Source organism: Balaenoptera musculus, chromosome X (assembly GCF_009873245.2).
Source record: "Balaenoptera musculus isolate JJ_BM4_2016_0621 chromosome X, mBalMus1.pri.v3, whole genome shotgun sequence".
NCBI lineage: Eukaryota > Metazoa > Chordata > Mammalia > Artiodactyla > Balaenopteridae > Balaenoptera > Balaenoptera musculus.
The window spans coordinates 23,384,087-23,401,693 of record NC_045806.1 but is presented as its reverse complement, the minus strand read 5'-3'; the positions used below and the strand labels follow the sequence as shown (position 1 = coordinate 23,401,693).

General features: G+C 35.6%; 1 pseudogene; it reads right to left on the bottom strand.

Moving 5' to 3' along the window:
• Positions 1-11,440: 11,440 nt before the first annotated feature.
• LOC118888991 lies at positions 11,441-13,851 on the bottom strand (annotated as a pseudogene).
• Positions 13,852-17,607: the final 3,756 nt, after the last annotated feature.

Genomic DNA, 17,607 nt, shown 5'->3' with positions numbered 1-17,607 from the left:
TCTCTAAATAGCAGCTACCTCCTCCCTCACCACTCCATTCAGTGTATCCCATCAAATATCATGCAGCTGGTCCCAGAGAGGAATATTACTGTTAAGTCAACAATATTGTGAATTAATGCATTAGGTCTACATTAAAAATATAACTATAGGGCTTCCCTGTGGTGCAGTGGTTGAAAATCCGCCTGCCAACGCAGGGGACACGGGTTCGAGCCCTGGTCCGGGAAGATCCCACATGCCACGGAGCAGCTAAGCCCGTGCGCCACAACTACTGAGCCTGCACTCTAGAGCCTGCAAGCCAAAACTACTGAGCCCGGGTGCCCTAGAGTCCACGCGCCACAACTACTGAGTCTGCGTGCTGCAAATACTGAAGCCCGCACGCCTAGAGCCCGTGCTCTGCAACAAGAGAAGCCACAGCAATGAGAAGCCTGCGCACCGCAACAAAGAGTAGCCCCCTCTGGCCACAACTAGAGAAAGCCTGCGTGCAGCAATGCCAAAAATAAATAAATAAAATAAATAAATTTATTTAAAAGAAAATATAACTATATAAAAAGCAAAAAAGAGTTACTATAAAAGAGCTTACTTTTTCTGCCTTTATTCCTTCTTATTTTCCATTTCTTAGGAACTGACTTCATAAGAATAGTAAAAAAAAATTTAATGATAATTGTAATTTGCTTAAAAATAATTTCGCATAGACAGTTTATGCATCCTAACCAGGAATCTCCACTCCAGGGACAGTCAGATATCACTTTTTCAAAGAGAATATCCTCCCCACTCCAGAGGCAGTGATTACAAACAGATTAGCTATCTTTGTCTTTGATCATATCCAGATATTTTGCTAATCACCATATTTCATGTCAGAAATGGGTTTTCATTGGTTAAATTAGTGGCAAGCTTATTAATTGGCATGGCACCTGTTATAAATGGATGGTAATTAGTGAAACTAAAAGCTTTCATTTTATATGAATTGGCTAAAATAGTATAAAGATGCTCCCCACCCTTGAATAAACAGGACATAAAAATCCAGCAAGGTTTGCAGCTTCTACTGCTAGGGATGTTGCCAAAGACTAGGTCTGTAAACTATCATGTATCCTGCCTTTGGTTTAGAAGGATTTTGGTTGCTTAATGATGACCATAGGAGTAACTGTGTCCTACTTCTGGGATATTGTCCAGTGTTGAGCCAATATTTCTTGTAAGGGGGGTGGGTCAAACTCCTAGAATGACAGACAGCTGAGACTTCATCAAGCTTACAGAATAAGCTGTAATATGAACCATTTTTGCCTCTTTGCTAATAAATGTTTCTAGAGCTTGTTCTGAGACTTGATTTCATAATAACCTGGTTACACCGTTTAAGGGAAGTAGCTAGCCCTTATTCATATAAAATATTTTGTTGGCTACTGTTTATTAAAAGTAAAACAAAAAACTCCCTGAGTTTTGCATGTTCAATTTTCTTAGGGTCATCCCCAACAGAATTAAATATTAATTAGTGGTATCTCCATTTTTGCTACTCGACATTAGTAGATTCCTTGTAATAGAATGATCTTTAAAAAAAATATTTCTTTTGTACAATTTACATTGACTACATAACTTTCATAACTGCTAATCACCATCCTTATATCAGAACCTGAGCTTCCATTAAAAAAATCGAAGTAAATCAACAAGTTATATCAGAAATAGCATTATTTTAGATGATGAGATTATATACTATTTCATTTTTATTATATAAACCAAATTTATCTTCTGAAAGATCATTTTACATGCAAGAAGCCATTGATTTGGGGTTTTTAATAAATGTTATACAAATAACAAGTGAATAAAGCTTGCAAATAATAATTTAAAATGGCAAAATCTTAGTTAACTAGAGAATGTTAATAGATAACATTCTCCATCCAATGTACCGTATTTAAAAAGCAAGAGACAGACCTGAAATTTTATGCCTGTTAATTGATAGCTCCTCATCTTCCCCTCCCCCTAGCCCCAGGTAACAACCATTCCAGTCTTTGATTTTATGAATTTAAAATTTATAAATTTATTGAATAAATTTATTAAAACCATCTAAATTTATGGTTTAGATGCTTCATATAAGTGGAATCCTGCAGTTACTTATCTTTCTGTGTTTGGCTTATTTCACTTAGCACCTATAGTCAACAATAATGTATTGTACACTTAAAATTTGTTAAGAGGAGTTTTTTAAAAAGCAAGAAACAAAAACTAATTATTCTGCTCCAAACTATCCCCAGTTAGACCAAGGATCAATTTAACAAGCTACTGTCTGAATAAGTTAATGTTTTCCCAAAGAACCCATGCATCTATTGTGTGGGTCTATCTATTTAAAGCATACATACATATATGGACACAGGGGATACTGTAATGAAAAAGACTGGATCTTGCCCTTAAAGAATTTCTAATCCAGCCAGATACTAGTAGATAACTATTAATCATTATACAGAACAGTCAAAGCTATATTAGAGACAGTACTGTCTAGAACAAGGTTCCAGTTTTAGTTTTGGTATTTATTAACTGGAAAGCTTTAGGTAAAGTATTTCACCTCACTGAGACTCAGTTTCTTCATTTGTAAAAATGAGAACATGATGCCTGTCCTGCAGAGTTCTCATGTTGTCATGAGAATTAAATACACTAATGCTTTTAAAATGCTTACCTGAATGCCTGGTATACTTTACAGTAATCTCTTGAGCAGTTTTATGTATTGATTCAATGGATTGAGCAATTGTCCTCAATACCTCCATAAAACATTACTGGCAGATACTCTCGACACCCTGAATGCTCATGGCTACAAGTCTACTGTCTATTACACCCTCAAGTGTTGCCCCCATCAATTGAGTTATTTGCTTATCAAAGAGTCAGTCATACTTTATCCCCTCAAGTTTGTTGTGTCATTTTTACTTGTTTTAATTGTATAATTTAATTCAATATGAACAAAACAAACAAAAATTTCAAGTGCTGAAATAGATTTTTGTCTATAAAAACTGTCAGATTCTTTTGCTAACACTTGATAAATGTGAGCTACTAAAATATGTGGAAGAGATACTTGTAAAAGATTGGAAAAATCATATTCTAGAAATATTTTTTATACAAAGTGCTTCTTTTTTTTTTTTTTTTTTTAAATCTTGGCCAACACTTGTCACTTTTGTTATTTTTCTTTTTATTTATTTATTTATTTATTTATTTATTTATTTATTTATTTATTTATTTATTTTTGGCTGTGTTGGGTCTTCGGTTCGTGCAAGGGCTTTCTCTAGTTGCGGCAAGCGGGGGCCACTCTTCATCGCGGTGCGGGGACCGCTCTTCATCGCGGTGCGCGGGCCTTTCACTATCACGGCCCCTCCCGTTGCGGGGCACAGGCTCCAGACGCGCAGGCTCAGTAGTTGTGGCTCACGGGCCCAGCTGCTCCGTGGCATGTGGGATCTTCCCAGACCAGGGCTCGAACCCGTGTCCCCTGCATTAGCAGGCAGATTCTCAACCACTGCGCCACCAGGGAAGCCCCAAAGTGCTTCTTAAGTGTCTTTGGGTTTCGACCTTATTAATTAAAAAATTAGCTAAAACTAGAATGTGTAGATGATGCATATGACTGTGGAACTTACATTCGCAAAATCAAACAGTCTTGGCACTACATAAAAAAAGTGATAAATAAAATTTACCACTTAATTTTAAGTTAAAATGAAGAGTTGTAAATTAAAATATATTGATATTTACATTAAATGAACATTTTAAAGTATATATACATATATAGATACACATATACCTATAAATATACATATATATAGTTTTATTTATTTAGTTTGTTTGTTGTTATTGTTGTTATTTCTTCCGTATTGTACTTTTTTGATTAACTGACCAGTGACTCATTTCTGGCTGCTTCAGAGAAAAGTGTTTCTAGTTGTAAGCAAAAAATCAATGGTGGGTATGAGTGTACAAAGGCTAGTTTTGTCTAGGGTGAAGGTTAGGGAATTGTTATTCCTGAAGAATCTGACAAATGTAAGCACCGTATATATTTGTATTATGAGCATTAACTTAAAAACATAGCTATCAAATAGCTTAACCAGAATATTAATTAGATGTTTCAATGTTAAAAATTGCTTTTTTCCACTAAGAAATATTTTATTAGGATTGTTTTTATAAGATGTTAAGATTATTTGTGTTTGTTAATTCTAGTTAAACTTCTTTTGTATAGTATTAATTATATATTTATATATAATTATATGTACAATATAATTATATAATATGTAATACAATTTAGATAATTTCTTCCTGTAGCATTTTGCACGGTTGTATTTTTTATCTATATCTATTTTATTCAATAAAATTTTCTTGGAGATGGGGACAGTGCCTCAGCATTTTTGTGCTCATCACATTGTCACTCTGTGTTTGGGTCGAAATATGTAATCAGTACATTCTTCTAGGAACAAATGAATATCTGGAAATTACTGCTTTCCGTCTACTAAAATGAAGATTGACCCTTTTAAATTTTATTTCCAGACTACTCTAAAAAATAAATCATGTTATTTATATGTAAACCCAGAGGAGACATAAGTCTCTTAGAATGTGGCTAAATTCTTTGAATAATGCATGATTACTTTGCTTCATAGACTAATGTATCAATGAATTGATCTCACTCTGCAGAAATGTTACCTAAGATTTTTTTAATATTTTTCTTCCAATTTTTAGGAATAAAAATGTATTAGGGTGCACATTTACTAGCAGATGCTGAAAAAATCCTCATTCATAAATATTTAGATCTTCATTTGATGAGAAAAATATAAGATTACAGTATATGTCACAGTCTTTCCCACCTAAGTGTGTAACTGTATTCATGAATTATTCCTATTGCAGATGTAATGTCTTTCAAAGTAGTTTATTACAGCAATGTATTTCCCCTAGGAGGAGTGTTTATAAATATATGAATCAAGGTGATACATTTTGTGTTATTTCTTGCCTTCTTCCTGGATTTGCTTCCATGACTTACAAAATATTTTACAACAAAATGAGCCAATAGGAATTGCCATATTGAAGTAGACAAAGGATTCAGTTATCCTGGCAACTATTATATGAATGTGTTTTTTGTTATTCTTAAAACTAGAGAAATGCATATTTGCAACAAAATTATTTCTAAATGATTAGCTTCTCTCCCAAATAATCTAAAATTAAAGCCTATCTGTTTAGAATTCTTCAGATTATGGTCATCTAGAAAAATTTTACATCCTAAGTTAAACATATGCTCAGTCTGCATGCCAGCTTAGTTGTGTCTCTGTTTTCTGACATTAGAGATATGTATACAATTTATATCACTGTCACTTCAGAGTAACTTTGATCAATTTAGATGAACAAAACTAAAGTTCTAAAAAAAGTTGTAAGCAATTTGAAAATCTTTTGTCCCTGTGTTTTCTTTTAACCTTTAAATCGGATGAGATTTTTGTCCTTGATTTTGTTTCTTTTACCCAAGGTTTCAATGGTTCTATTTTTTGAATCACTTTGCTCTGAAATAATTATAGTATGCTAGGTCCTCATTATTCCATATAACTACATATTCTATCCTCATCCCTGCTGATGCATGACTGAGTGGTGGAATAATGCAATGCTCTCAGGTTGTTGAAATTGACAAAATGGCCTAGCAACTAACTGGTGGATCTTAGAAGCTGATACCTGTTTCTCTTTTTGATTCATTTGCACATGACTGGACAGATCTAATCAAGTTTCTTTGCCTTGAAACTTCAGTTTCTACAGGTGCATGAGGGCAGGGACTTCATCTCTTTTGTTCACAACCGTATATCTAGAGCTCAATAAGTGCCTAGCATATAGTAGGCACTCAATAAATATTATTGAGAGAATTAATAAAATGAATTGTAGTAATTAGGTAATTAGTGAATCAATGAATCTATGCTTACATTACATAGCTAGATTGCAAAACCAACTTAAAAGTGTTGGGCTTCCCTGGTGGCACAGTGGTTGAGAGTCTGCCTGCCAATGCAGGGGACACGGGTTCGAGCCCTGGTCTGGGAAGATCCCACATGCCGCGCAGCAACTAGGCCCCGTGAGCCACAATTACTGAGCCTGCGCGTCTGGCGCCTGTGCTCCGCAACAAGAGAGGCCACGATAATGAGAGGCCCGCGCACCGCGATGAAGAGTGGCTCCCACTTGCTGCAACTAGAGAAAGCCCTCGCACAGAAACGAAGACCCAACACAGCCATAAATAAATAAATAAATAAATAAATAAATAAATAAATAAATAAATAAATAAATAAATAAATAAATAAATAAATAAATAAATAAATAAATAAATAAATAAATAAATAAATAAATAAATAAATAAATAAATAAATAAATAAATAAATAAATAAATAAAAAGTGTTCATATATCAAAATGGTTAGACTCAGGAGATTCAGAGTCATGCTGTGTGATCTCATGTAAGTTACTTAGTCTGAGTATTTTTTCTTATTTGTAAAGGCAAATAATTATAATATCATAAAGATTAAATGGGATAATACATATTCAGTGGTTATGTCTGTCACATCATAATCACTCAATACATAAAGTTATTATTTTTATTATGGACAGGAATTTAACTTGGGAATTCACTCTCAGAAACTAGTATTAGAACAGGGCATTTTATAAACTTCATCTAACTGTTAAAAAATATTAGACATTAAAGAGCAAAGCATTTGGTAAGGATTATGAAGGGGCTTGGAAATAGGAGAAAAGAAAAAAGAGGAGCTAATAGACATTTTAATTTTTAAAAAAGTATCCAACACTACTGTCAAAATTAGTTTCTTAGAAAACCGTACTTCTAGGATTTCTGAAATTAAAATAACTATCTGACATTAAAATGTCTACTTTTAGTCCTAATATTCACGTTATTTGTATCAGGAAAATACTTATGGTGATTCTAGACATCTGAATATATAGGGATAAGAATCTTCCAATATTCCTAATTTTCTTACCTCAATCTAAAAGCAGTCCTGCAGTTCTCAGGCAGGGTTAACAAATAGGTTTCAAACCATTTCCAGGCTAATCAGAGCAGTTGACAGTGACCACTCAGAGTGCTAAATTGATCCTGAAACTGCAGTTTCATTCTCAGGGTTTCATGGAGACACACTTGCCATGTCCATGCCATTTTGCTCAAAGAAAGTGGGCCTCAATTCCTGGTTGCATATTAGAGTCATATGGGAAAGTTTTAACAAATATCATTGCCTAGACTCTACCCTAAACCAATCCAGTCAGATTCTCTGGGGCTGAGGCCCGGGTATCAGTACGTTTTAAACTTTGCCAAATGATGTTAATGTATAGCCGTGTTTGAGAGCCTTGGTTCCCATATGAGCTGATATACTAACCCATCTGCCACCCAGTAAATCTTATTTTTATTCTATCTTCAAGTCAAATATGCATGAAATACTAAACTAGCTCTAATAGAAACATTTTAATTTATAGATCCTGACCAATTCTAGGTTAACATAAATCTTACCTAGGATCATTATTATACCACTGAGTTGTGCTTTGTCCATATTTTTCTACCTGTATATCATTAATGATCCTAAAATGCAGGTGTGTGTGAGGATGGGGCTGTGGGAAAGGATATGGTAACTGTCTTGAATACCCGAGACCCATAACAACAGTACTGTGTCCAATCAACTGAGAAGGAGTTTGTAAAAATTATAACTCCAATCATTGTGCAATTCTAAACTCCTCTTTTAGAAAAGTCTGTGTATTTTTGTCCATGATCTAAATATCCTAATAACTGAATGCAATTCTAAAAGTGTATCACAGATAAGTTTTAAAACTATACCTGATTAACTGGGAAATACTACTACTGGCCTTTGAAATCGGTTCTTCTAAAATACAGATTATGCCATGTCAAGATATTATCTGAGATTACATTACTCTGTCTTCTTCCTGACTCTGTTGCTTTGCAGAGGTATCATTATCCTGAATTTAGTGCTTATAATAGTGTTTTTCATTTTCTTATTCCCATATTTATATATCCCTAAACAATATAGAATATTATTTTGTACATTTTTATGTTGTTTTTCCCAAATGTGATAATCATCTTCAGAAAGTTCTCAGTCATTTTTATTTCTTTAAACATTTTACACATACTTATTTTATCATCTTTATCTGATAATTTTAATATCTCAATTTCTTGGTCATCAAAATCTGTCCTTTTCTTCCCTCCTCACTTTTGCTTATTCGGAGCTTCAATTCAGGGAATTTTATATAAGGACAGCTGGTGAGTCCTTTTTTGAGGTTACCTTCTTCCAGAAAGGCGATGCATTTTACCTGTGTGAGGTGGCCCAAGTTACTACCAACTCAGAATGTCTTTAATTTTGTGGCATGAAGTTTTACAGACTATGTGGGTAGCAAAAATAGGAACTCATAAGCGAGGGCAGGAATGAAGTTGTGAAATCTCAGTGAAACCATTTTAAAATTTCCTTCCCAGAACCCAAGCCTAGATAGGTAATTTTACTTGTCACTGGCCCTTGACAAGAGGTTGTTTTTTTTGTCTAATTCATCCTTTCACTGAAGGTGAAGATCTTGGCTTGGTCTGGGGTTTTTCTTGTTCCACCTTTGCCTGTTCCCTGTTCCGCTCCTTGCTAGGAGCAAAGGACTTGTCTCCCTCTCCTTCAACCAGCTATGGAGGTGCAAGTGTCTTGGATACTGAAAAAGGCACAGAATTTCCCAAATACAAAGAGCGTAGTTTCAGCTTCATTAAATCATTTGATTCGTAGCTTCCTCTTCATTTCTGTATGGCTCCTGATGATTTCCCTTAGCTTCCTGAAAGCTCAGCTATGTAATTAAATACTGGTTGGTCATGTTTATCCAGCATATCTAGGTGATTTGTAACAGGCAGTTTTTCAGAGGAGTTAGCCTGCCTTATCACTGAAAGCAGATGTGTCCTGTATTACTAAAAGAATTGATGATGAAGCTTCTGGTAACGAAGTGTATCATCCACTTCTTACCTCATCTATTCATTCACTTGACAAATACTAACTGAATGTCTCCTCTGTGTCTCACTCTTCTGTACCCTGGGGATAAAGTGGTCATCAAAAACTGTTGCTACTGTCAAGGAGCTTACATTCTAGTGGGAGAAACAAATGACAAATGTGTGTGTGTATGTGTACATCTCACAAATATAAGGTATATACTATACAGACACACATATATAAGAACATATCATATTCCCAGATAGCTCTCAAAGAAAAGCAGATTCTTGGGTCAGCATGTGATGAGTGATATTTTAGATATAGTGAAGGTTTCTCAGAGGAGGAGACACTGATCAGGTGTCAGGTAGAAAAGTAGTGAGGTATCTTAGCAGATGGACAGGGGTTGTATGAATGCTCCGGACAGAGACAACGTTATTAAGTACAAAGACCTAAGAATGGGAGTTGAAATGTTTTTATGGAATTAAAAACTCAGGAGAATATAATCCTTTTAGAGAAAGAAGAATTTTTGGAACACTAAATCGGTCAGTTGGTCATTGAGGAGCTAGAGATTTCCTAATCAGTTTATTCATAGTCAAATCAGTCGTTCAGCCAAATAAAAAAATATTGAGTGCTTCATATATTAGGTGTTGCATGAGACACAAAAGTTAAACACCAGTAACTCAATGTGCACTCACAGTTCAATAGGGAAAGTAAGGAATAACCTCATGGAAAGTAATACAGTCATGAGAAGTATTTTAATTACTGTCATCTTATTGCTTCCAGAAAAATAACATAGAACATCATGTCATACTCTTTTCAATTTATTAATAATTTTAATAGCTTTAAAATTGTAACTATATTATATGTATATGTAAGCACTAATATTATATGTATTTTTACAAAACTGTTAAAATTTACCAAAAGTTACTTGGATTCTTTCCAGTTTCTCTTGGTTTCTCGTCTCTCCAGCACCAGCTCAGATTACCTTGACCTTTTCCTCAAAGCAAAAGAGAAAACAAAAATAAGAATAGCCCTTTTAAAAACAAACAAACAACAAACTTAAAAATACCTTTAAAATAGTTGTTTTGAAAAAAAGGGGAAAGAGTACAATTTCCCACAAAAATCGTGTTGAGAGCTAGCAGCACAATTGTTAATAATGCCTAGATCTCTTGCCTTAATAAGGCTCTGGATCCTTACAGCCCTTTCTTCTAGTACATAATACAGATATCTCCCACTTAACATCAGTAATACATTCCTGAAATGAAAAGTTCTAAGCAGAAATGCTAAGTTGGAGCTGATTTCCCATTGTTTGAAATGGGAAATATATTTCTCATCACACATGTGTAGAGCAATGATCTCTGAAAGAAAGGAAACAAATGAAGTGAGTCCTATGATCACTCAGTGTAATACCTAGAGAGAGTTTTCAGACCAGAACACAGGGTGGTGAAAGTCAGGGTGAGCCCAGCAGTGTACCTGAGTTGAAGAGATGGACTTGGGAATTTGGGAACATCAGGGTAAGGAGTTCACAGGGCAGAGTAAAGGAGAGGAGAGAGTTGCAGTGAGAGAAAGCTCTGAAGATCTGCAGAAGGACCAACCCCCCCTCCACTGAGTCTTCATCTGAGTATCAGAACTTTCACGTGAGGAAGCTACCTGAAGCCAAGGGACGAATAACCTGAAAGAAGCAGGCAGAAAAATCTCCAGGCTTAAGTGAAGCAGAAATTATTGGTGTTCTCACCAGCCTGAGTAGAAAAATTATAATATGCGAGGTATCAGGTAGACTATTCAGAAGGATATTGGCTCACTTAAGGGGCAAGATGAGACCTAGACCAAAGGCTTCTCTGGTCCTGCTTAACAAAGCTTAAAAGCAAGTTTAAAAGGATCAAACCCCAAGGAAAAAAAATGAAGAAAACTTCACCAAGACTCATCATAATCAAATTGCTTAAAACCAGTGACAAAGAGGGGGGAACACATTTTGCAGAAAGAAACAAATATAAGAATTATAGGAGACTATTGTTTTGGAAACAGTATGAATCAGGAGACAGTGGAACAGTATCTTTAAAGTACTGAAAGAAAATAACATCAACCTTGAATGATATAGCCAGTAAAAATATATTTCAGTAATAAAAGTGAAATATTTATTCAGACATACAAAAAGCAAAATCATCACTAGCCAACATGCAATTTTATTTGTATTTATTTATTTTAAAACACACATTTCTCTAACAGATGTATCTATTTTTTTTTTTAAAGGAATTGACTATGAGGAGGGAAAATATGTGGCAGAGAGGTAAGGAATAGAACATATATACAAATGTAAGTTGTTTTATTAATTGTTTTAGAACCACAACAAATTAGTACAGAGAATGCCTTGTATAAAACAACACAAAAAGTGTTCAAAGATTGAGGTGTTGCCTTAGGCAAGGCTGAAGATTTAAGTCTGGTGTTTGGAATTTAGGCTGTAGTCCTTGTTTTTGGATGTATCACTGGGTGTGTGGGACAGTCTGTGCTTTTAACCAGATTTGAACAGAAGAATGACCACTTGGCCCAGGTAGAAGTAGATGAGGTATTTGGTTTAATGTGTCATGTAATTACTGAAGTTCTTCCCCACGATTCAGTGCCAGGTGGGATTGTGCTTCTTTTCAAACTCCTTCTTAATATAGGCTGCTATATCCGTCTCTATGTTATATTTCTCCAGTGCCTGAGTAGCACAGTCCACCAAGTCCTGTTGCATTTCCTCTGACATAACAGCATTTTCGATCACAGCATTTTGGTCGCAGTGAAGTAGGGGCAGGCTGACTGCATCCAGTCTGCTGGGGTAGGGGCTGGCCAGACATACAATTTTAAAGGAAGATCTTTGGGTAAAAGGAAATGATACCACATAAAAATTTGTATCTATACAAAAGACCAAATAACACCAGAATTCGGGAATATGTGAGTAAATACAAAATGGTGTTTTCTTATGTTCTAAATTACACTAAAAGATAATTGAATGCTTAAATAAAAAATAATAACAATGTATTGTGGTATTTACAACGATGTAAAAATAAACTATGACAATAACACAGGGGCCAGGAGAAAGTAAATAAATTGTACTATTTAAAGGTTCTTCTACTATAGGTGAAGTGATATATTACTTGAGAGTAGAGTGTTATGAGTTATCTATACTAGAAACACCAAAGCAAAATTTCACCAAAGAAAGTATATGGATTGCGAATATGCACATGAATAGATACTAACATCATTAATCATTAGGGAAGCTTAAAGCGATAACGAAATACCACCATATACTTATTTGAGTGGCTTAAATTAAAAAATAATAATAAACTGACAATATTAAATGCTGGCAAAGATGTGGAGAAACTGGAATTCTCATGTATCACTGTGGAAATGCAAAATGGTACAGCCACGTTGGAAAACAGTTTGGCAGTTTCTTATAAAGTTCAACATACACTTGCCACATGACGTAGAAACTTCACTCTTAGATATTTACCTAAGTGAAATGATTATATTTCCAGAAACTTTACTCATAATGCCAAAATTTGGAAATGATGAAAATGTCCTTCAGCTGATGAATGGATAGACAGTGTGGTGTGTGCATACAATGGGATACTACTCAGCAATACAAATGAATGAAATACTGATATTTGTAAGAACACAGATAAATGTCAAATGCATGTTGGCAAGTGAAAGAAACCAGACCCCAAAATCTACACACTATATTGATCCATTTGTATAACATTCTGGGAAAGGTAAAACTCTAGGGACAGAAACTGATGGGTGATTGCCAGTGCCTGGGGGTGTGGGAGGTAATGAATCCAAAAGAACAGAAAACAATCAAACAAAAAAATCGAAGCCCAAGAATTCCTATCTTGAACCCAGGCTTGCTCAGTTCCAAAGCTCCTGTGCTCTTGATAATAATCCTGTGATGGATAACATGTTCTAGGTTAATTAAAGGGAGAGAAGTATGAGAGTGCCTACTCATTACGCATATGAGTACTTCTCATACTCATTAACTCATATTCTAAAACACCACTATTCTTGTATTACTTGCTTGGTTCTCCAAGTGTGCTGCCCAGAGCAACAACGTCAGCAGCACCTGGGAACTTGTTAGAAATACAAATTCTCAGGCTCTATTCCCAGACCTACTGATTCAGAAACTCTGTGGGTGGGGGTGGATTCAGTAATCTGTGTTTTAACCAGCCCTCCAGATGATTCTGATGTGCACTAAAGCTTGAGAACTACAGATCTACATTAACTCATTAGTTCTCATTACTTCAAACAATAAATGCATATTAGTTGAGTTACTTTCAGTTAATCTGCTTTGGAACACTACTCATCTGTGAAGTCCCTTATGAAATACCAGCTTTGTGAAACCTCCCATTCCTCCCTGCCCCTCCACAATACATTGTTTATACCTTTATTAAACATGCATTTCCTTTCACCTTGTACTATATTTCATTGCTGACATGTCTATAACCTTCACTAGAATGCCAGTTCCATGGGGCATGGATTCTCATATTTCAGGACTTATGAAACTCATTGCCAGTATAAGTTGAGTAAGGGCAAATCCAGCTGGTCATAAAGGTTAAAATAATTGGGAAGTATCAGTTTCCAAGGTACATAAAGTTTCAGACTTGGTTCAAGTAAATCATTTACATTTAGTAGTCATCACCTTTTCAGACTCATAGAAATGAGGGTGGGGGTATGGCAGCCATGAAAATGTTGCTCACAAATCTCCTACTGTGGGGCATAATTGATCAATAGCCTCAGCTGTTGAGCTCTGAATCCATCACAGCACTTCCCACAGGTTGCTTCTAGCCAATGATGGTGTGCAGCAGGGATACTAGAGTAGGGGTATTCCTGCAAGGTATAGGACTTCTCTAACGAGCAACTTTGGCTCAAGGACTCCCCATCAACCATACTGAAACTTTCTTAAAACTGTGCTGCAGTCTAAGACTTTTCCTACCCAACCTTCCTTCCATCTGTCTTCCACAGGGGTCCAAATTGCATAGTGGTCTGATGGCTCCCCAAACTTCTTTCAGTACCCTCCCCTCTTTCCATAGCCATTTCTCCCAATAAATCTCTGCCTTATTTAATCCTGTCTTAGTGTCTGCTTCTCCCAGAATCTGAACCAACATTGGGGATATCATGTCTAGTTTGAGTTCCATGAGTAGTTTTGTTTCACATAAGCAATTGTTTTGTTTTGTTTTTTTTTAAAGATATACTTTTTAAAAAAATTTATTTATTTATATTTATTTTATTATTATTTTTTTTGGCTGTGTTGGGTCTTCGTTTCTGTGCGAGGGCTTTCTCCAGTTGCAGCGAGCGGGGGCCACTCTTCATCGCGGTGCGCGGGCCTCTCACTATCGCGGCCTCTCTTGTTGCGGAGCACAGGCTCCAGACGCGCAGGCTCAGTAGTTGTGGCTCGTCGCTCCACGGCATGTGGGATCTTCCCAGACCAGGGCTCGAATCCGTGTCCCCTGCATTGGCGGGCAGATTCCCAACCACTGCGCCACCAGGGAAGCCCAATTGTTTTGTTTTTAATGCGTGGACAATGTTACCTGGGTAAATGGCCACTTCCCCCTTGCAGATTGGCTACTAGAAAGCTGAGAACACTAGGATGCCTCTATTTTTTGAGCTAATCATTTTTTCTTTAAAATTTGGGTACACTTGTAAATAAAAGTTTAAATTTTTTAAAATTTTGAATTTAATTGTATAGATTTTTTTAAGCTACATGAAATAATTTCTGAAAAAAAGCCAGGGTAAAAATAACCCAAGTAAGGGTCAAATAATAAGGGGTGGGGTCAGGATTGCCATGTTCAACCAGTCCCATATGCTATGTACTTCATGGCTTGAACTGGATGCTTATTGTGAATGGTGCCGCCTGTAGTTGTGTGTTGGTCCTGGGTGGTATGCTCAAAGATGGAAATAACATGCTAATGGAAAACCCAGATAGTGACATGGAGAGGTCCAGTCAAGCAGATAATTTGGGTAACAATATATAGCTGGGTAATAATAATAACCTTACTAGAATATCAGAAGTAGGGTTTCACTCCTCAAAGTTAAGCTATAGAGCTCTTTATATTCCTGGAATAGGGACCCCACAATGGAGAAAATTTAGAAGCCCTAAGTACTAATAAGAACTCTTTAGGGCAAAAGCAACAGATTAATTTGAAACAAACTGGCTTAAATCAAAAGGTTAATCCAATAAACCATGTAATCACACTGTACAAAAAACAACAACGACCAAAAAAACCACAGCCACAGCTTTAGGTAAGACTCTAACTTTGTCTTGTTAGGGAGGAAAAACTTTTCCTCTACTCTTTCAAGTTCTGAACCTGTGGCCCTTCGAATTAAACTAATAAAAGACAGATTAACAGGAGAAAAGGCACACAATTTTTATTAATATTTACATGCACAGGAGTTTAGAGAAAAGAAGTGAAACTCAAAGAAGCAGTTGGACTTGGGGGCTTATATAACTTTTAACAAAGGAAAGAGGGTTAGGCTTCAAGGGGTGATAAATTATGGGAAAGTAATTAAGAAATATATGGGGGAAATAACGGAAGATAAAGGCTATTTTTGTAAGGTCTGTTTATGCAAACTCATCTTGGTGTCAACCCCAGTCTTTGATGATAAGAGTTCCTCTTGTCTCCCTGGTACTGGGGCTGGAAGAGGGAGCATTATCCTCAAAGGGAAATTCATACCCAGCTTTTAGGAAGATAAGGAAAGGGGAAAGAACTCTTCCTGTGTTTGTTGACTCTCAATTGCCTTCAGCTCAAAATAATCCTTATGCCAAAGTGGCATATTTGGGGGCCGAATATTCTGATTGCCTTCAGTTTCAAACATTGTGAAAGGGACCTTGTAGAATGTACATTTGTCATTTGTCATTTTTGGCTGCTCAGAAAATGAAGAGCCTCTGTTTAATTTTACAGAAGTGGTTTTAGGTGCATTCAGCCCACCCAGTATAGCTGGTTTCTCTGTTTTGGTCAGTTCCTCGTCCTTAACCTTTGGACGAATAAAGCTGCCAGCACCTCCTGGGGCTACATGCTTCCTCGTTCAGGTTCAGCAGGATACATGTCTGATTTTCCAGAGTCACATGAATGAATGAATGAATAAACACACTGTTTTTCTATTCTTATATTTTTGCATCAATTTGAGATAATTTACTAATAGCTAAATGTGAGTTATTAATTTAAAATATAATAGTAGTAGATTTTAGGTTATAATTAAAATGGGGTTAATAATGAATTATCATTATAAAATAAAATCTTTAAGGTCAGAGGAACATGTTGTTTCTAAACATGGAAAATGGACCAGATGAGTCCATTATAACTTAGATGAGTTATAAGGCCCCAGCTATCTAAAGTTACTCATTTCAGCGTTAGGGTTTTCATGCAACACAGTTCATTAGGAAAATAAAATATCTCAAACGCCCTGTGTTTCTATTGACATTAGTAGAAGTTGCTTGCATACATCAGGTGTTGACTATTGTCCAGAAGTACTGAAATAATACTTTAAAAGTGTCGCTTTCAATATGAAACATTGATGATTGAAGCATTTTATTTTTCCTGTGAGTGTTAAACATGGAAGTAGAACGGCCAGTGAATGAATGTTGAATTGGCAGGAAACAAAGTGTTATATTCTTGAATTCCTTTATGCTAAGGAAAAAATTACTTGAGTCTTCTGTGTCTCAGCTTTCTCATGTCTTAATAGAATCTATTTCATAGGGTTGGTTTAGAAGAAAACATTATATTCAGTACAGTGACTGGCATAGCTCCTGACGCTGATGAAAGATGACTATCAACACAGCTTTTTAAGCGTGATACTTTAAAATTATCACGCATTCCTTGGTCAGGTATTAGGAACTAATCATTAGATGTCGATGGTTTCATTAAAAAGATAATTCAGATTGCTTGTTAAGTTATTCCAAAAATATGTATTGTGCTCTTTTGAATATTAAGCACTGTGCTAGATCCGGCAAATGACTGAGTAAAAATATCTGTCCTCAGTCAGCTCATGGTTTGGTCAGGAGGTAAAAATAATTTAAAATTAATGTTAAAAAAACAAACAAAAAACCCCTGAACTCCTAGATAGAGAGAACAGATTGGTCTCTGGTGGCTGCCAGAATGGGGGTGGGAGTCTGGCAAAATGGGTAAAAGTGGTCAAAAACTACAAACTTCCAGTTATAAAATAAATACGTCTGGGTATGTAATGTACAGCATGGTGACTATAGTTAACAACACAGTATTGCATATTTGAAAGTTGCCAAGAGGGTAGATCTTAAAAGTTCTCATCACAAGAAAAATAAATAAATTTGTAACCTTGTGGTGATGGATATTAAGTAGACTTATTGTGATCATTTCACAATATATACGTATATCAAATCATTATGTTGTATGCTTGAAAGTAATATGTTATATGTCAGTTACATTTCCACTTAAAAATCAGTGTTAAACAAAGATAATAAAATTATATACTGAACTCTGCTTAAGGGACCAGAGTGGTAACAAACTAGCAATGTCAATATATCTACTGTACTAATAATAAAAGCTAACATTCATTTACTGCTTATTATGAGACAGGTACTGTTCCAAGCTCTTTTTCTATATTAACTTATTTAATCCTTACAACAACCTGATGAAATTGATGCCATTATTTTCCTTACTTTCCAGTTAA